Source organism: Hipposideros armiger, unplaced genomic scaffold (genome assembly GCF_001890085.2).
Source record: "Hipposideros armiger isolate ML-2016 unplaced genomic scaffold, ASM189008v1 scaffold_111, whole genome shotgun sequence".
NCBI classification, from domain to species: domain Eukaryota; kingdom Metazoa; phylum Chordata; class Mammalia; order Chiroptera; family Hipposideridae; genus Hipposideros; species Hipposideros armiger.
In genome coordinates this window covers 2,373,273-2,394,203 of record NW_017731461.1, presented here as the reverse complement: position 1 = coordinate 2,394,203, position 20,931 = coordinate 2,373,273, and positions in this window count along the sequence as shown.

Sequence of the window (20,931 nt, the reverse complement as noted above, 5' to 3'; positions counted from 1 at the left end):
AGTGAAGCAACGTCCTCCACAACTAGACTGAAGAACAAAACAACAGCAACTTGTCTGTTCCCCTTCCCCCAATTTCCCAGTGCTGTTCCCATCCCCCAATTCCCCAATAAAAATCTAAAAAAAAAAAAAGACAGGAAGGCAGTGCAAAGAGCAAGGCTGTGTTGTTGCAGGGTCTGTTGTTAGAAACCCAAGCCTGACCTGGGAGCTGCTCTCCAAGAGAACCACATTTTTATGTTATGGGGGAACTGACGATTTGCCTGTCACTACCCTGGGACCTACAGTCTGTGTACTTTACAGAGGGACACAGACCTGTGGGGCATGACCCCATCTTATGGGCTCAATGGGGCAGCTTCCTTGTTGCAGCCATCTCCTAGTTAAGGGAAACCACATTCCAGCCAGAGCAACCCTTTACTGTCCCTCCCTTTCTCTTCCATTCCCTGCACTGAGATTACACAGTATAGTGCCGGAAAAGAGTAGGGCTTCAGGTACCAAGGATGCCACGCCATACACCACCCCGGTCCAGCTTACCACTCCTCACAGAGCTTTACTAAGTCTCCATGGGCCCCTCCCACATCACACTTGTTTGTGGTCCCAAGGCCCCTCCCTCTTCTGATTCATTCTACTGCCACCTTCTTACTCCTTTAAGTCACAAGAAAAACCAGGTCCTTTGTACTTGGGATCCTCGCATATTCCTTTTAGAGTCTTGTCTTGATTTCACCTTCCTCACCAACATAGATTTTCTAGGAAAATCTTGACTTTTCCTGTCCCAGCTTTCCAGCCCCTGACAAAAGCTGGGCTCCTCCACTGATTCAAAAGATGGTTTTCCATCCACTGAAACCACTTGGACATGTCCTATTTTATTTATTGAGCTCTTTGTTCTGAAGGCTCTTCCTCCATCCCTGTACATCAACTCTGTCATCTTCCATCTTCCTGCCTCTGTCTCTGTCTCTGTTCTTACCTATTTGCACCTACTACTCTGTTTCCTCTCTCCTCTCTTTTACCAAATACCAACGACTAGCTTTTCTCAGTTGTGCTCCTTTAATTCCCCCTAGACAACTGGCCAAGTACAGGATCTCTCCATCACTCAGCTCTAAAACCCTCTCCCTTTACAAAATTTCTTGACCTCCTACCCTAGATTCTCATCTGTAAAATGAGTGTAATAATAACAACATGCCTACCTACCTCAGAGGAGCAAATATAATCACATACTGTGTAAGTGCTTTGCAAACTGAAAGAGCTACTTAAATGTAAATTGTTTTGTTCTCCAATTCAGGGATTCACAATATACATAATTTGCATTTGGAAGGCAATCTTCAATGATTAGCATTAACATATTTAAGGAATACTTTTGGTCAATGATTCTCAACTCTAAATAAAAAATAGTGGTTTCATTGGTCTGGCTTAAGGCTCAGGCAAAGTATTTTTAAAAAGCTCCCAGGTAATGGAGATTTGCAGCTAGAATTGACAGCCCATGATTTCTCTTTGACTTGTACATTTCTACAAAGCTATCACCTATCTACCCCCCTGGTCCAGGAGTAAACTCCTCTCCTCCACCTACTTTCTTACCCACCCTCCTTTCTTGTTCCCCAAAGTGGGCCTGTAGAAATAGATTTGTGGATTTCTGGTCAAGATGGCAGAGTAGGTAAATGCTGTGTTTGCCTCCTTTCATGACCACATAAAAAGAAAAACTAAACTACAGAAAAACCATCATTGAGAATCACCTGAAGTCTAGCTGAACCAAAGTCCTACAACCAAGGACATACAGAAGAAGCTACCTTGAGACTAGTAGAAGGAGCAGAGACACGGACAGGCTGGTCCCACACTCGCATGTGACAATTAAATATTGAGAGGGACATCACGGTTGCAGAGGTCCTCCTTGGAGGAGCTAGGGGTCCCAGCCCCACACCAGGCCCCCTGGTCCCAGGGTTCAAGTGCCTGGGAGAGAAGACCCCCCCAACTTATGGCTGTGAAAACCAGCACAGATTGTGGCTAGGTAAGACAGAGGGTGGCTAGAGTTTTAGGTCCCTTTTAAAGGGCCAACACATGGATTTATTCATGACAACTCACTTGCTCTGAGCTCCAGTGCTGGGACAGCAACATGAAAGATGCCGGGGACATACAAGGAGGAACTGAGTTGTCTGGCTTCAGGGTAAGGGCTGGAAGAACAGCTTTCTCCCAGACAGAAGTGCTGGCTGAATCTATTGTTTTTTAGTTGAGCTCTGCCCCATCCAGGCATGCAGACGAAGGAGGCTACCATGTTTAAGTCTCCATCAACCTACCTAACACTGTTTGTTTTTCCCACCCTGGTGATTCCCTGAGACCCCACCCCCACCCAACATTTGAACCATGCAAGCTGCTTCCAGTGGCTTTTCTATAGAAATTACCTGTCTTGGCTCATGCTTTGGACTTTCTTAAAATCTCTTAAAGATTCACAAAACCCAAACATGCAGCATCTGGCTTTGGTGTGCCCCTCTTGCTGAGTAGCCCTAAGTCCATCACTTGTGCCAGCCAGCCTTGGTCTTCAACTTAGCCTCTCAAGATACCTCCAACCCCAGCATGGGTGGCAGCCATCTGTGGACTTCTTTGTGACTCATGCCCGATGGCCCCCGGCAGAGCAAAGATTGTGGCTGAACTTAGCCTATGATGAGGCCCATCCCAGGAGGGCCTAGGACTGCCATGCCCAGTGGCCATCTTCATACTGAGCCAGAGCATCACCTGGCCACCTCCAAGAAGGACACACCCAAAAACAAGGCTTGGCAGGTACTAGAGCCCTGCTAACGTTTATCCTCCTCTGCTGGGTAGGCCCCTACACAACAGCTCCTCCACTGTAGTCACAGACAGTCCTCACAACCAATCAACCCTAGGGTCAGTCTCTCCCACTGACATGCAAACAGCAACCAAGGCTCAACTACAACAGAAAGGAACACACAACCCACACAAGGGACACACCTGCAGCACCTGGCTCAGGTGACTGTGTCACTGGGTCACACAGGACACCTACTACAGAAGGCCATTCTACTAAGACCAGGAGACATAGCAGCCCTACCTAATACATACAAACAAACACAGGGAGGCAGCCAAACTGGAGAGACCAAGAAACATGTCTCAAATAAAAGAGCAGAACAAAGCTCCAGAAAAAGAACTAAACAAAATGGAGACAAACATTTTACCAGATGCAGAGTTCAAATCACTGGTTATCGGTGTACTCAATGATCTCAGGGAGAACTTCAACAAAGAGATAGGAAACATAAAAATAGAGATAGAAAACATAAAATAGAACCAGTCAGAAATGAACTACACAATAACTGAAATAAAGAATATATTAAAAGGAATCAATAATAGATTCAATGAAGCAGAGGATCAAATCAGTGATTTAGAAGTTAAGGGAGCAGAAAACACCCAATCAGAACAGTAAAAAGAAAAAAAAAAATCCAATAAAGTGAGGCTAGTTTAAGAGGCCTCTGAGACAACATCAAGCATACCAACATTTGCATTATTGGGTTCCAGAAGGAGAAGAAAGAGAGAAAGGAATTGAAAGCTTATTTGAAGAAATAATGATGGACAACTTCCCTAACCTGATGTAGGAAATAGACATACAAACCCAGAAAATGCACAGATGAACTGAAAGAGCCCCACACCAACACATATCATAATTAAAGTGCCAAAGGTCAAAGACAAAGCGAGAGTCTCAAAAGCAGCAAGAGAAAGGCAGTTAGTTACCTACAAGGGAGCTCCTATAAGACTATCAGCTGATTTCCCAACAGAAATTTTGCAGGCCAGAAGGGATTGGCACAAATATTTAAAGTGATGAAAAACAAGGGCCTACAACCAAGCAAAGCCATTATTTAGAATTGAAAGACAGATAAAGAAGTTTCCAGATAAAAAAGCTAAAGGAGTTCATCACCACCAAATGAGTATTATAAGGAATGTTAAAGGGACTTCTCTAAGAAGAAAAAAAAAGATAAAAAATATGAATTATAAAATAGCAATAATGCATGTCTATCAACAATTACTTTAAATGTAAATGGATTAAATGTTTCAATCAAAAGATAGTGCTACTGAATGGATAAGAAAATAAGACACATGTGCTGCCTAAAGAGACTCAGTTCACATTGAAAGACACACACAGATTGGAAGGAAAGGGATGAAAAAAGTTATTTCATGAAAGTGGAAAAAACAGCTGGAGTAACAATACTTATTCCAGACAAAATAGACTTTAAAACAAAGGTGATAATGAGACAAAGAAAGACCCACTAATCCTACTTCTGGATATTTACCTGAAGACATCCAAAACACTACTTTGAGGGGATCTGTGCATCCATATGTTCATTGCAGCACTGTTTACAATGGCCAAGATGTGGAGACAGCCTGGGTGTCCATTGATGGATGAATAGATAGACAAAGAGTAGGTGGTACATATATACAACAGAATAGTGCTCGGTCTTGGAAGGGAATGGGTTCTTGCCATCTGTGGCAGTATGGATTGATTTGGAGGGTATTGTGCTAAATGGAGTATGTCAGACAGAGAAAGGCAGATGCAATGGGATTTTGATTATATGTGGAATATAAAGAACAAAATAAACAAACAAACAAAACAGAGACAAACTCATAGATACAGAGAACATTTTGATAGTTGACAAATGGGAGCGGGGTTAAGGGGGTAGGTGAAAAAGGGGAAGGGATTGAGAAGTACAAATTAGTTGTTACACAGTAGTCATGGGGAAGCATGATATAGCATAAAGAATATAGTCAATAATATTGTAATAACTATGTATGGTGTCAGATGGGTACTAGATTTATCGGGGTGATAGATGGGAGGTGGGTTGGGGGCAAGGTAAAAAAGGTGAAGAGATTAAGAAGTACAAATTGGTAGTTACAAAATAGTCATAGGGATGTCAAGTAAAGCATAGGAAATATAGTGAATAATGTTGTAATAAGTATGTATAGTGCCAGGTGGTACTAGACTAGTCAGGAGGATCACTTCTTAAATTATATAAATGTCTAACTATAAATGTCTAATTATATAAAGGTCTATCCTGTACATCTGAAATTAATATTGACCGTCAACTGTTATTGAAAAATTAAAAAGGGGGGGAAGATGAAGGGGAATAAGAGGTTCAGATTTCCAGGTATAAAATAAGTCATGGGGATATAATGTACAGCATAGGGAATATAGTCAATAATATTGTGATAGTGTGGTATAGTGTCTGGTGGTTGCCAGACTTATCATGGTGACCACTTCTTTAGGTATATAAATGTTGAATAAGTATGGTGTACCCCTGAAATTAATATAACATTGTGTGTTACTATATTCTAAAAAAATCTCTTAAAAAGAGATTTGTAAGAGGGTCAAAGAGTCCTAGAATTTAGGAGACTGACAAGAAACCTGAGGGATGATAATTTCGCCCCTCTGGAGTTTCACTTCCCTGGGGGTGCTCACAGAGTGACAAGTAAGCTCTCCTTCTCCTTCTAAGAGAAACACAGCTGCAGTAAGATGCCAAACTGCACCCTGCTTCTTGTCCCCTCTTTTAAATGCCTCACTTGCCTCACCCAAGCCCTGGCTTTGGCTCTGCCTCTTTTTAATGTCCAAATCTGACTCCATTGTTGATTTTATTCATCCATCCATGTCTCAGCCCTGACTTCTGCTCACAGGTCATTTAACATATTTTATCAAATCTAAGAGGCATCAATTCTAAAATGTACCATCACTGTATGTATCACTGAGAAAGAAAAACATACTGTCAAATAAACTATGATGTGCTATCTATGGTAAGATCTATTCTGATTTCAAAGATGTTAAAATGTGAACAAGTGTAGAATTGATGAAATACAAAACTTCACCCTTTGACTCCACCTTTTATCCCCTATCATGCATTTTATGTTCCTCAGCCAGCTTTCTGTGGCTCACCCATCTCAGGCCTCTGGTTTCATCTCACTCTGTAATTCCCAACTCCCTCTAGCTGTTGGCTAAAAACAGAGGATGGAAGCAGTCCTGCTCTCCATCTCTTCAGCCATCTTCATGCCAAAGAGCTGGTCCCTGAAAGCCACAAAACCAGAGGGGCCTAAGGCAACAACAGGGGAGATCTTCACCGTGGCAGGCTCTGCCCCACCAAAATGAGCAATCAGGCCTCACAGCATTCAAGCAATATTTACCGGCATTTATATACTAAATGCCAAGCCCTGAGCTAAATGCTGGGGCTACAGGGGTAACTAAGATTGTTCCCTGACTTCAAGCATCTTAGCTCCATCTAGACCGCAGCCCACTCTAAAACAAAGTTGTCTATGGCAGGATGTGATCTAAATGAGAGTTTCTAACTACTGTATCTTGGAGGCTGGGATGAAAGTAAGGGAAGGGTTTCACAGAGAAAGTGAAAAGTCAGGTCTGGAAAGATGAAAAAGGAAATTAACAAGCCAAGAAGCGGGGAAAAGTACTCCAGGCAGAGAGAAAGCATGAACAAAGAACCCAGGTATAAAAGGTCAAAACATATTGAGGAGTTGCCATGGTCCCAGATGGGCTGTTGTGAGGGGATGTACGGAGGGGAGCGAGTGGGCAGGGCAGGAAATAAAATGAAGCCTGGTTGTGAAAATCCTGAATAGCAGGCTAGAGAGTTAAGCCTTTAGCCTTAGCAATAGGGAGTCATAGAAGGTGTTTGAGCAAAAGTGTGGCATGCACTCTGTGCATGCTTACAGCATACTTATAGGCTAAGGACTTCTGCTAAATGAGCAGATCTCTGGTCTTTTCACACTAATATATTGTTTCATAGGCTCTGCCCTTGCTCCTGCCTCTGGCAGAGCTGAAATTCCAAGGGTGGCACAGATGCCAACTCAGAGGGCTTAACTTGGGAGAAGTCTTCAGAAGCACGTAATGAGATCATTAGCACTGTCCCAGGTTGCAGCAATAGAACCTACCCCCTGTAGCCTTTAGGGCTGGGGTGGGGAGAACTCTTATCAGGACCATTTAGAAAGACAAAGGGGCCCTGACCTGGGAGAGGGTTTGAGGAGGGAAAATCAACTGTGAGCTCCAGCCACCAATGTCATATTGATCAGTCCTCCAAGGGGCAAAGCAATTGGCCCCAAGGGCCAGGGTGTGCAAGGAGAGCTGATTCTACCCACAGTTTTAAATGATGATTCTCAGCCATCATTAGTAAAAGCCAGTGCTCCTTGAGAAGAGTGAGATTTGCTCAAAGAACAGCCAGAATTGCTGTAATGAGTACAGCTATTAATTTTATTATACAGCACAGGAATAGTCACTCAGGCTTTCCTCTGAGGTTAGGCTGCTCCAGGTGATCAAAAGGGACCCAATCTACGGTATCCTGTGATTTAGAGACAATTTCAGTGAGAAGGGATTTGAGAGGTTTTTCTTAAGGGTCATTCCCTGAAAAAGAAGAGGCAGTGTATTAATTAAGGTAACGCTAGCTGCTATAATAAACAAACACAAAATCTCAGCGGTTTAACCCAAAAGAATTTTTATTTCTTCCTCTCATAGAGAAGTTCTCTGCTTCACAGTCATTCAAGGACCCAGACTGATAAAAACTTTGCAACCATGTCACCTTGGACATTCACATCCTGCCAGCAAATGAGGGAAGACAGAGAGAATACGTACCTGGGAGATTATTATGAATGAGGCCTGGAGCTGGCATGTATCAATCAGTTCTACTCATACCCTATGCTCAGAACTCAGTCACATGGCCCATGTAGATGCAAGGGGTGATGGAAATGTGGTCCCTGTCTACACGAGGACTTTCCCATGACAACTCCACACTGTGGAAGGGAAACATGAATCTTCGGTGAACTACCAGCCATCGACCCCCAGGAAACCTGGTGTAAACGGGGGAAAGAGCACTGGACCAGGAGTCCAGGAACAAATGTGTGATCTAAAATAGCCCCTTTTCCTCCCTTGGCCTCAGCGTCTTCATCCCTACAATGGGAGGGTCTCCAGCAGGCTTTGACCGTGATGCTGAAGTTGATGAGGCTGTACTATGAGTAGTTACCTGAGCCAATGGAAAGTTCTGCCCAGCAAGCTGCCCTCCTGGGCATGGAGTCATACTGCTCTGAGAAGACTATACCAGGCCACAGTCTCACTCTCAACCTGACATCACACAAACGGGACCCAAGAGAGGCTGGAAATTGAACAGTCCCAACAGGAGAGGAAACATTAAAGGTTACATTATTTGAGCCTGCATAGGGGTCCAAGTGACCTTTCCTTGAGTGGAAAGACATCGGCTGTCAGTTGAGGGACCAATGAAGCGGACAGCACCAGGAGCTGGCTGTCCCCTGGGACCACAAGGACTGAGAAAAAGGGCTCATATTGCCTGAGTCACAAAGGTTCACATTCCACGTGCAGGTGGGACCTGCCAGAGCTATATGAAAACAAACACAAAGTCTGTCTGCCACCACAAACACACATAGCATTTACATGGATAGATACTGAGGTCAGGTACACACCAGAAACACACAAACATGGATGTGCATGCATACACAGGAGCACATAAATGGATACACACAGGCCAGATAAAAATGGACTTGTACACACATTTCCAACTATCTATGAGTGGGTACACACACTCAGATACACACAGAGGTCCAGTGCGACATTACATCAGGGCCCATCATTAGGTGCATGTAGACAGACACATAAGCTCATTTCCACAGAGAACTCACATCAATACATTCAGAGCATTCCCATGTATTATATATCCACATAGTTTCCCACAGATGGACAGCCACCCAGGAACACGTGACAGGAGCACACAAATGCACTGCCCATATGTGACTAACTCTACAGTGTATACATAGAGTGTACATAGAGCCCACACTGATGAGCATCTTACAGTCAGCCATCCAACCTCAGAGCTGCGCACACACAGGAGGCAGGAGCTTGTCTTAAACCCTGGTCAGATGTGTTGGCTCTAGACAAATCATTTCCCTTTTGGGGCTTCAGTAACCTCATCAGTAAGATATGGGGGCTGAACTCAGGGATCTCTAAATGCCAGTTCTAAACTGCCTGATAGACATTCGTAATTCAATTAGAAGTCATGGCCCCTGCCCGTGGGGCACTTCCAACCTAATGAGAAGTGAGCAAGCACGGTCCAGAAACGCCAGGGAGGCGCAGAGAGCTACTGGTTCGTGACTAGTGATGGCATCTATACAGATAGTCAGGGTCTGAGGAGATTAAAATAAAGGTGGCACCAGAGCTTCCTTTAAAGAAGACTTGGCTCCCTCAACTGGATAGTACAGAGGAGAACCATATGTCCTCCAGCACTTCCAGTGGTGGCATGGTTTGGTAGCGGGCAGAGGGCAGGCTTCCAGAGGGATTCAGAAAGGAGGGGGTGGGTGTGGGCTCTCTCCCAGGCCTCAAGACATCTAGGGACAAATCTGTCCAGGGGTCCTCCAGAAGACTGAGAACCAGCACCAAGTGGCCCAGACTAACAACCTGCTGTGTGCAGAAGAAATGACCAGAGTGACGGGCTGGATGCCAATCACTCTGCCAATTCTCAGCCCACAGCAACCCTCTGGTTTAAAGAACTCCGTAAAGTGGCCTCTGAGCAGATTTGTGTACTTTGTCTTCTGCTGTGAAATGGCTCATGGCTCCCTGCAGGACAACGCTGGCCAAGATCCAGGAGGTGATGGCTCCAGAATGTGGGCACCTGCATACGAATGTGCCTACAAGGGAAGACCTGTGTGCAGCCACGTGAGTATGTATGGTGTGCCTGAGGCGAAGTTTCCTTACTGGGTCTCTGTGAACGTGCCTAACGCTGTCTGCACCACACAGGTGTACGGCTAACTTTACAAGGGTTTCCTCACCTATCTGAATCGCCTTGTGTAATGCACATTTTAATATGCACATCATTTGTGGACGTGTTTCTATATTTTTTACCCTTTCACCCCATTCCCGAGTACCCGGCTCTATCCATCTTAGAGGGAAAGCCATTTCCTGTGTCCCTGCCCTGACTCACACAATGGGAAGGTCTGCCCTCCAGGAAATAGTGGGAAGAAATCTGCTTTCCTCTCCACCTGCCTCCCTTCGTTGGCCCACTCCTCTCCTTATGAAATTGGTAAGACTGGGAAAAGACTGGGGCATGGTGTCTGCATGCCAGGGTCAGTGTCAAAAGCACACACCCTCCCCTCCTCGACCAGGAAAGCTGGCTGAGGCAGGCTCTGCCCAGAAGCAGGGAGGCCTTGGGTGTCTGGGTTCTTCGCTAGTGACTCTGGACAACCTCAACACAGGAGGGAAGGGTATAAAGCCCATGTAGGCCTCGTTTCTTTAAATCAGCTTTGCTGGCAATAAAGCTAGTATCCCAACAAACCTAATATGCTGTCCACTGTAAAATACACCCCAATTTCAAAAATGTGAGAATGTGTGTGTCTCATGAAAAAAGAGATGAAAGACAGGAATATTTTGGTCACTATCTGCCTCTTGTGTCTATTTTTTACTTGATTCAGAAATTAGTGGAAAGAGGGAGGCAATTAATTATCACCCTCAGATCTCCAGACATTTGCACATATCTGTACCCCCGGTACCTGTGTGTTTGCAACTGTTATAGCTGGGCTGTGGAGCCTGCCCATCTGTGGGTCACTGATGGTGTCCACTGAGCGCTGAGGACCGGCATTTATACATGTGAATCACTGAGTACGTGATGACTGCACATAAAGGCATTTTGATGTGGATGTGAACGTTTTCATGGGTGCCTTATCTGTCAGTATTTGCCATCTTTGCGTGTGAATGTGAATCATAGCCCTAGACCCAGACTCCCTACCCATCATCCTGAGAGGGCCATCAGCTATAAACCAAGAGAGACAAGAGGACAACAGCCTCTCCTTCTTGCTCCTTCACTCTACTTACGCTAGCTTTTCCGTCTCTAGGAGGAGGTCACTCAGAGGCCCCTCCAGAGACAGGCCCCGCCTTGCCTGTCTGGGAACAACAGGCACAAAGCAATCTAGCAATTAGTAATAGTCGTGTCTCTCTGACAAGCCATTATTTCACCAGGACAAAGAAGGAGCTCAGGGGGCTACGAGGGCCAGGAACAAGGAGGGTGGGGAATTGCTCCTCCACGTCTCTGGATGGGGCGGGAGTCGCCCTTGGTCTCCTCCCCCACCCCCACTTCTACCTTCCATCGTCTCCTGCCCTCTTTCTCGCCCTTGCCCCTAAGTGTGCAGGCAGGCCTCACTTCCAGCCTTATGAAGGGAATGAAATGGATCAGGCACAAAGGAACCTAGATCCAGCCTATAGTCCAGGGCAGGAGCACAGGAACAGCTGACAGGGAAGACCTGGATTTGCCAGTCCTCTGCCCCTGGACTCAGGAGGACACATGTTTGGCAGGTGTGGAGCTGCCTTAGGAAATGAGCTTCTGGAGCACATGCCTCAGCCTCCAGCCCGGCACTGGGTCTCACTGATGCTTCCTGAAGACAAATGATTCTTAATCCCTCCAGCATTCATGGAGGCTTCTTGGTCATCAAGAATGTTGAAAAGAGGACACAAGGTCCAGAAGACAAGGTCCCTTCCCTCAAGACTAACCCAACAGGAAGGGAAAGAAATCTCCACAGGGGCCGGCTGAGTGGCTCAGTTGGTTAAGAGCTCGCTCAAGAGTTTGAGCTCTGAGCAACAGTGGTTCGATCCCCGGCCCGAGCTGAGCAGCCACTGAGCTGCCAACAGGTGGCAGGATGGCTCAGCTAAAAAAACAAAAACAAAACAAAAAAAGAAATCTCCACAAATGACTCTAAAAAATTGTTCAATGAGAAAGTGCCACGAGAGAGAGGCCAGCAAGCGCTATGGGGGGTGAGAGGCCACTGACACCTAAGAAATCAGGAAGTGCTTCTAGGAGAGAGAACATATGGACTGAACCAGTCAGAATTGAGAAATAAGGGGTTCCAAAAGAAGAAGATGGGTACAAGGGCATTTGGGGTCCAGGATATTATGAAGATGCAGGAGGAGGGGGGGTGGAGAGGAGGAGGGGAAGGAGGGAGAGGAGGGGGAGGACGAGTAGGAGGCAAACAACATCACTGATGACATCAAAAAACGTTCACATCACTTTTTAGCATCTTCTCCTGGACCCAGACTCCGCCCCTTCGCTCATTACTGCCTGACCCAGCCCAGGCTTCTTTTCCTCCCCAGCCTCACTTACTGGAATTGCTACAACATAGAGGTAACCAAAGCCGCCCTCCACAACAGCCAGCCATGGCGATATGGAAGGAGACGGGTCTTTGGTCTTTGGTCTTTTGGCTCAGATACAGGGCAGGCCGAAAATATTGTAGATGAGAAAATAATAAAAGAAAAAAAAAGATAATAATTTGAATCTGTATAATACAGCTTTCAAAGCACTTTTATATACATTATCTTGTGTTGGCAAAAAAAAGGTACTATCGACTGCATTGCAAAGATGATAACCAGACTCAGTGATGTTGGGGTAGGTGGGTGGTAAGATTGCACAGCTGCCCTCGGCTCTATCTGCGGCTTCACCGGAGTCCTGGAAGAGCTCAGATGGACCCACTTTGAGCCCATTTGAGAGGAAGCAGGTGAATGCCCTGAGGATTAATCTCTGTACAATGTGCCTTTCTACCAGTTATCCAGAAGGATGGGAGAAGCCAGGTGTCCAGCAAAGCCTGTGACCAAAGAGCCCTTGCTCCAAGCCCAGACACTATGTTTCATTCCAACTGCAGCCCTGCCCCTCTCTATCAGTAAACTTTCCAGGAACGCCTAAGAATGTGGCCATAGCACTGTGTCAAGCTGTGTGCCCACCAGGGATACAGCCACCCCAGGGATGCTCCTCAAAACCGGGCAGAGAACCGCAGGTGCCTACAGAGCAAAGCTGCGCCTTCCATGGTCTGGCCAAATCCAATCTCCCAGTACCCGTCTTTTTCTTCTGCAACAGCAGTATGCTCACCATTCATCCACCAAACTCACCTGCACTCCCTGCCTTTGTACCTTTGCCCTTTCAGTCCCTCCACCTAACTCATTCCCATTGCCTCCCTACTGGTCTTCAAGATCCTCCTCCCAATCATATCAAAACTCATCTTTCTCCCCGCCAGCACTTTCTATCTCAATATTTCACTTATCCCATCCCAGCAGGTGACGGGGTGATTGATGAATGCCTCCATCTCCCTCCAGTGGACTATTGGCCACAGGGAACCACAGCACAGGCCTCCTGTATTTTGGCATCTCCCTACTCCCCAACACACACGTGCACACATGCATACAGTAGGTACTTGGTTCATATTTATTACATGTTGTTTCATCAGGAGGTCTCATAGTGCTGAGCCTTACATAGTAGGACAGGGTCACACCAGGAAGGTCCAGGGGGAGGGCCCTGGGAGTTACCTGGCTGGACACAGACATAGCTGTATGGGCTTAGTGGAGCATAGAAGGAAGAGTGTGCCCAGGCCTGCTGGGCACAGAAAGCCCTGCAGGAATAACCCATCTGGGAATCCCCCATTAACACCCTCCTCTCTGAGTCAGGCCTTCCTAGGGAAAGAAAGACCCCAAGGACCATTCAGATGCCTGGGAAATGTCAACACTCTCTGAAAGAGGTCTCCACTGGCCTAGAAATCTCCAGGCTGCCGGCACTTGTGATAAGCACAATAAATAAAACAATGAGGCCCATTTGAAAGCACTTGTGAGACAGTAGAGCTTTGAGAACTTAACTTTGATGAGTTTGAAAGGCAGAGGAAAGGAAGACGAATGAGTTTCCTCTTGGGCCCAGGTTTGTTTATCCTGCTTCACAGAAGCCAAGCCTACAAGCTTGAAGGTTTGAAATGGCCCTACATGTTTCTTGAAGTCTAGACCAGAAGGCACCTGTCTGCCCTGGGCCAAATCCCACATCAGCACAGAAGCACAGCCACTCCAGCTCCCTGGAGGGTCCCTGTTTGCAGCATGGGAGGGAGGAATCTAGGCTTGAGCTCTTCCTCGGGAGTACACAGAGGATGTGGGGGAGCTCCAGGTAAATGGGGAATCATAAGACATGGGGGGGCTGTGAGCTGCATCCAGTGGGACCCCTGTGGGAACCCCTTCTGTGGGGGTCAAGAACAGAGTCCTGGCCCAGGAGCCTGGAGACCAGGGTGTGGGCCTGGGTCTGCCCCTCACTTGCCTGGTGTTAAGTCACTTCCTCTCTTTGAGGCTTATCTTCAAAAAAAGTCATCTCCAAGGTGCCTCTGGTCCCTGCTGTGACCACCTCTCTAAGTAGGCAGCTCCACTGTAGGCCTCCTCCTGCCTCACTCTCTCCTCCCCATCTCACCTCAAGCCCAGGCCACCTGGACCCATTCTGCAAGGACCTAGCTTCCTCTCAGCTGTCGGCAAACCCCCACCCAAGACCACCTATCTGGCTGAAAACCTCACTGTGGCACCTTGAGGTGTGTCCCTTCCTTCCGGAAACTCAAAATTTGCTGTAGGGGGTCCTCAGTCTCCACCCCACATGCCCTACCCATAGTTAACAACAATACTAACAGAAACTTGTGTTTTTATAGTCCTCACTCTGTGTCAAGCACTTTATATGCACTCTCCTCCTTGATACAATCATTTCTACAGGTGAGAGAAAACTGAAGCTTAAAAAGATTAATTTGCCCTCCTGTTGCCTTGGCATCCATTTCATCCTCACAACAGGCCCACCAGGTAGGCAGCCAGATAGTCCCATTTTAGCAACAAGGAAATGAGGGCTCAGAAATGTGAAGTAACTTGCCAAGAGCACAGCTAACAAGGAGCCGCACTGGGGCTCCGGTCGAGCTCCCGACTGCCCTCCCTTCCAATGCCCACTCCCACTCTCCTCTAGGCTGGTGACCTTCTGCAAAGCTGCTCCTGGCTTCACATCATGCTGAAGAAACGGTAAGGGCTGAGGATAGGAGGGGTGGCCTGAATGTATGTGTCCCGCTATTAACCCCGCACACTGTCGCACCCAGTCCCAGGACATCGAGACACACTCCTCCCCACTCGCCGCCCACCACCTTAGCCACAACAAGACAATCAGCCCACCTGCCTACCCTCTGGCTCGCCTGCAGAGTGCAGCCAGACACTAACTGGCTCTGAGAAGTGATTTCTTCAAAGAAGCTCCCTTTAGACCAAGGTTTCTCAGAAAACAACAAACAGCGAGCGCTCTGGCTCGCCCTTGCCTGGAGAGCTGACTGGGCCCAGAGATGGGTTTTCTGCCTGCCTGTAGGCGGAGCTGCTGAGACAGACAGGGCTGCAGGAGCAGCGGCGCCATTCCTGGCTGGGCTTCCTGCCTCCTCACGCACCCTGGCCCAGCTAGCTAGTCCCTCTGCTCTGACTCCGTCTAAAGCAAAGGCATTTGAGCTGGAAGGCACTGAGCAGTAGAAGGCTACCCCCCACAAACAAGTAGGACCAGAGAGGGGTCATGTCCTCTTCAGGGTTGTGCATCCCGTCATTAGCAGAGTTGGGCTAGAACCCACTAGACTCAGTGCAGGGCCCCACCCTGGGCTACCTGGCACTCACTGTCATTCTGCAGAATGGGACTTGCTCCAAGCAGGATGCCACCTGCCCACAGGTAAGGACAGCAGGGTTTTGAGGGAGCCAACCAGAGAACTCAAGAGATTCTGATTCCCACTCTGGGGCTCAGTGTCCCTTCAGCACACATGTGTTGAACACCTACTATGTTCTGGCCAGGCCTGAGGTTCCACGTAAACAGAAGATTGCCTTTCACTCCCGAAGCTTATAGCTGTGGCAGTGAGAAACATATTCGTTTATGAGTAACTGCCAATCTTCCTCACCATGACCCCTGCCTTGTAAGCGGAAGGAGCCGTGGACATTTGGGCAGCTCTGGGCTTGCCCTTCTGTAGTGTTGAAGTCACCACTGCAGCAAGCAAGGCTGGGTCAGAAGTCATGACCCAACGTGGGTACCTGGCCCTTATTGGATACTTTTTTTTTTTTATGATTTTATTGGGGAATTGGGGGAGGGGAACAGCGTCGGAGAATCAGGGAAGGGGAACAGACAAGTTGCTGTCCTTTTGATCTTCAGTCTAGTTCTGGTGGATGTCGCTTCACTGGCCCATTATCATTGCGCTCTTCCTGAGTGAGGCAGATCGGTCTCCGGCCACTGGTGGGCCACTCATGGTGGCTTTTGGCAGCTCATGCCAGCTGCCGACCACTCACGCTGGCTGCCGGCCACTCACCATAGCTTACGGCAGCCAACTGCAGCCCCACTGCGGCCTACGCCGTCGCCGGCAACTCATGGCAGCCCAGCTCCAGGTCGAGCTGTTGTTCACCATCTTAGCTGTAGAGGGCACAGCATCACGGGCCCTCATGTGGGATCCGAACCGGGGCTCTGCTGCTCAGAGCTGGTGTCCCAAGCCAACTCTTAAGCAACGCGCCACTCATCCAACCCTGGATTTTTTTTTTTTAATTTTGAAATAGTATCCAACAGTCAAAACTTACTAACTTCAGATTTTTGGCTTCTCTTGATAAACTCAGGAGATCTGGTAACACTGATCCCCACATTCATTCATTCATTCATTCATTGAACCGTGGGCCTGGTCCCATCCCAAATGCTGGGAAGACTGAGGTGAACAGGGCAATGAATCAGCCACTGCTCTTGAGGAGAATCTCTTCCAGAGGCCATGGTCAGCTGGAGCTGGCCCCTTTGCCAGTCTCCACCATTCCCTAGACCACTTCTCTCTTTATGATTTTGCCTGGCCACTGAGTTTGGGCCCTCCTCCACCAGACCAACTAATTAGAAAAAGCAGAAAGCTGAAATAAATATGATGAAATGCTAACCTCTCTTTAATCTATGGTGGGTGCAAGTGTGTCTGTCATACTATGTTCTCTGTCTGACTATTTGAACTTGTTTCTCTCTTTTTCAGTTTGAAAACAAGAATGAAAGTGAATAGAGTTACTTGTGAGTACAAATCTAGAAAGGTGAAGGAAGGGGTGAAGGAAACAAGAATGAGCCAGAGCTGTGTTTGGGGTGGCCTGGGAAAGGTTAGGGGGAAGGAAGAGAACGTGGTGATGCAGCTATGCTGTGTGGGATAGTGAGAGACACAGAGAAAGAAAAGGGGTTTGTTGGGGATTTTTTGTTTTTGTTTTTTTTTAGCTGAGCTATCCTGCTGCCTGTTGGCAGCTCAGCGGCAGCTCAGCTCGGGCAGGCATCGAACCGCGGTTGCTCAGAGCTCGCACTCTTGAGCGAGCTCTTAACCAACTGAGCCACTCGGCCAGCCCAAAAAGGGTTTTTTTTTTAAGTTTTGCTGTATGTTAGGAATGAATGTCCCTTTGCCACTTTTCAAGTGGCTTTGTAGAAGATTTAAAATATTTTTCAATGCTTTGGGATGCCTGTCTTCCGCTTCTTTTGAATGTAACACTGCGGGATGGGTGTGGGGAGAGACTATCAATGACACATAGGAAGTGTGGTGACAGGGAACTATGGTGCTCTGAGGTGTTTCCTGAAAGGAGCAGCCCTCCTGATCTGGGAGTCAAGAAAGGCTCCAGGGAGAAACCCTTGAAACTAAAGCATGGATGAGTACGTTAGGTAAACACAGGAGGAGGTGATGAGAGAAGGAAAGGCAAGGAATATTCCAGGCAGTGGGAATAGCTTTGGGAAGGCTTGGAGGGCAGACTACAGGATCTGGGTCTAGTTCAGTCAGCCTGTGGTAGGGATGTTAGGAGACATGGGTCTGAAGGGGTGGCAGGAAGTCTGTCAGGCCTTCTGAGCTACATGACAGCTCATGGAGCATGTCCAGTGGGCAATCAGGAGCCATCAAAGGCTTTAATCAGGGTGGTAATGTGGTCAGTTTGTATTTTAAAATACTCTGTGCTGCAGGAAATGGATTTGAGGCAAAGTGAAGGTAGGCCGACTAGCAAGCTATTGGAATAGATCAGGCAGGAGACAATGGAGGCTTGGGCTGGGTTGCTGGCAAAGGAAACGGGAAATAGTGCTTGATTCTAATGACATGTAGGAGATGGAGGACAGAGTGAGCGTCTAATTCAGTGCCAAGTCTCTGGTAGCCAGCACGCTTCCTGTACTCAGTACAAACGTAATGAATATGTATTAAATGAGTGGATAAATTAACAAAAGACCTAAAAAGCAAATAAATTAGCAAATAGTGGTATGTAAATATTATCTTAAACCTCATCCCCTCATTGCACACTATTCAAAAAAACGTGGCTACCAATTTATTAAGCCTACTACGTGCTTGCTAACAGTATTAGGTATTTCCTATATAGTATCTCTACATTATCTCTAAGCCTCACAAAACTCTTACATTTAGGTCTAATATTCCCATTTTGCAGGTCAGGAAACTGATTTTTAAAAGTTCAATAGCTTGCCACATTCCCCCAGGGAATAGGAAACAGAGCTAAGTTCCCACCCAGGTTTCTTTCCACACCCCCTTCCACACAGATTCTCAGGATGAACCTCTTCTAGATTGAGGTGCCCCGATGCCCAGCTGCCCCAGTTCTATTCCCCTCAACTTTCTACTGTTGGTGAAAAGGGAACAGCTACCAAGTGAAGTAAAAGATTGAAAAACATGCAACTTAAGTTATTGAACATTTAGTTTGATATTCCACCTAGTCATCTTCATCACCACTAAACACTTAGTGAGCACCTACTATGTACCAACTATTGGGCTAGATAATAGGGATATGAAGGAACATTGGATACATTCCTTGTCCTGGAGGAACTCATCATCCAGTGGGGAAGGGGAGTGATTGAGGAGTGACCTAAGGTTTTGTAAGAGCATGTGCAAAGGCTCAGAGCGGTCAACATGTTGGGCACATCTAGTAGTGAGACTACGGTGTGAAGGAAAGTGGCAGATGAGAATGGAAAGGTGGATAGTGAGCACTTGGATTAGAGCAATAGTAATGGGGACAAAGAGAAAGAGGCAGAAGTTAACCTCCAGTGGCCCGGAGGTGAACATACACAGTGATCATGTTTCAATGATGGGCCAGACAGGATGGTGACCACTTTGTCATGGTGACCACTGCCCACCTGGAGGTATTGAAAGATCTGGGTATTTCAGCTGCCCAGCTGACTCCCGTTCCCTAGGCCCAATGTGGTTACTGGGACAGTGTATTTTCCCCAGGGCCAACACCTCAGGAGCAGACCAGGGGGACAGAGAAAGAATTCAATCTCTGTCCCACTCCCTGGACACACACAGCTCCTGCTTCCTTTGCTGCTCTCCTTACCTGTCAAAATTCACAAATCTGATCAACCCACTTGCCCTCCAACCAAATAACTCCGTCTTTGGCTAAATAGAGAAGAAAAGATCGAGGATTTGAAGAGACACTTATTTATCTCTTTACCAGACAGTCTAATGAATAATTTCATGTTTGCAAAAGCTCATTTTGAAATTTGAAGACAAGAGATATATTGCCAAGGCAGCTCTAATACTGCGACATTAATTTTGCACTGAAAGATTTACTCAAAAATTAGATTTTACAATTTTAATGCCTCCATTCTTTTCTTTAAATAAGCTGTGAAATACAGTTAATTAGACTTAAACCCTGGAAGCTTAGACGGTTGAGCTTTGGTGTAAGCTACAAAAGAAAGCAAGCTTTTTCACTTGCAAATTAAATCTAAATTCATTACATGCCTAAACCTATACCACTTGCAGAAATCCTACTGGGCTGTGGAGGGGTCTTCTTGAGGCTCCAGATGCCTCCCTGCAGAATCCTGGATGCAGAGAAGGGCTGGATAAAATGAAAGGAGAAACAGGCAGGAGGTGGAAAAGACAGAGGGCATCTGACCAAGTTGTCTGGGCCAATGTTAGGGTATTCTTTGGAACATCAGCCTTGAGAATTGCTCTTTGGGGAAGAGAAGGTTCTGCGCCAGAAAAAATTCGGGAAGTGCAGCGTACTGTTCTCCCTTTTGGAAAGTCACAGGGTTCAAAGAAGTAAAACAAGCAAGTAAACAAAAACTGTTTAACTTTGTTTTATTCAGAATTACCCTTTTTGTCAAAACACCTAATATCGAATCTATGCACTGCTCTGTGGAACACAGTCTCCTCTGGGCTCTGGCAGCTCCACTCGGCCACTTCCTTCTTCTTAGACTTGGCCATAGAGACCCAGCTCAAAACCTTCTGTTCTCTTCCACACTGATCTCTTCGCTGTGAGCCGTGCAACAATCATATACACAGCCAGCTCAGAAATACAAATTGAATTCACAACATGATGAGGAACTTGGGGGCCCAAGGTAGAAACAGTACAGGTACTCAGCAAAGTGATCATGTCTGCTTAACACGTTGATCAGAGAAACAAACAATTCAAAGATACAAGGAAGCTGAGGGAACTTTTAGCCCAATAGCACACCTAACACTATAATCCCTTCCACAAAACCTGTGATAGGCTCATTCAGTGCTTGATCACTTCTCAGGACAGGGAACTCACTGCTTCCTGGAAGTCCATTGAATCTCTGGACAGATTTGACTTCATATGTAGATATAAGCCTGCCTCCCTATAAGACCCTTGGGTGGTCTGGAGGTGAACTTATCCAGGGTCCTTCCAGGTGGGCTTCAAATTACTGGACTAGGGGATGCACTCCGAGGAACCCCCAGTTCTCCCCCATCCCTGACTTCCATTTCTGAGTCAAAGAGCCTCTTTTCAGCTACTAGCTTGTGCCTGATTCTACGGCCAAACCCTTTCCTAAGGCTACTACTTCCTCCTCCTTCTGGGCACCATGGACCCTATTGAGAATCTAATGAAGCCAATGGGTCCTCTTGCTAGAACTGTTCCATATTAGAAGCTTTGTAAATGCCTTGAAGCCTGTCCATCAGCCTGTCTATAACTTCCCAGCAGAGGCATCTTGATCTGACTGCTGGTGTTGGCTGAACCTAACCAACCCCAACAGACTTTAGGGAATTTTCCACATGTCCACTATGTGACTTTTGTCTTGTGTCCTTTACTGTCCAGGACACACCCTTTCTGTCTACTGCCTATTATTCTATTCAGTACATAATTCATCCTTGGAGACAAACAATAAAAATGACAGCGATAATAATCAT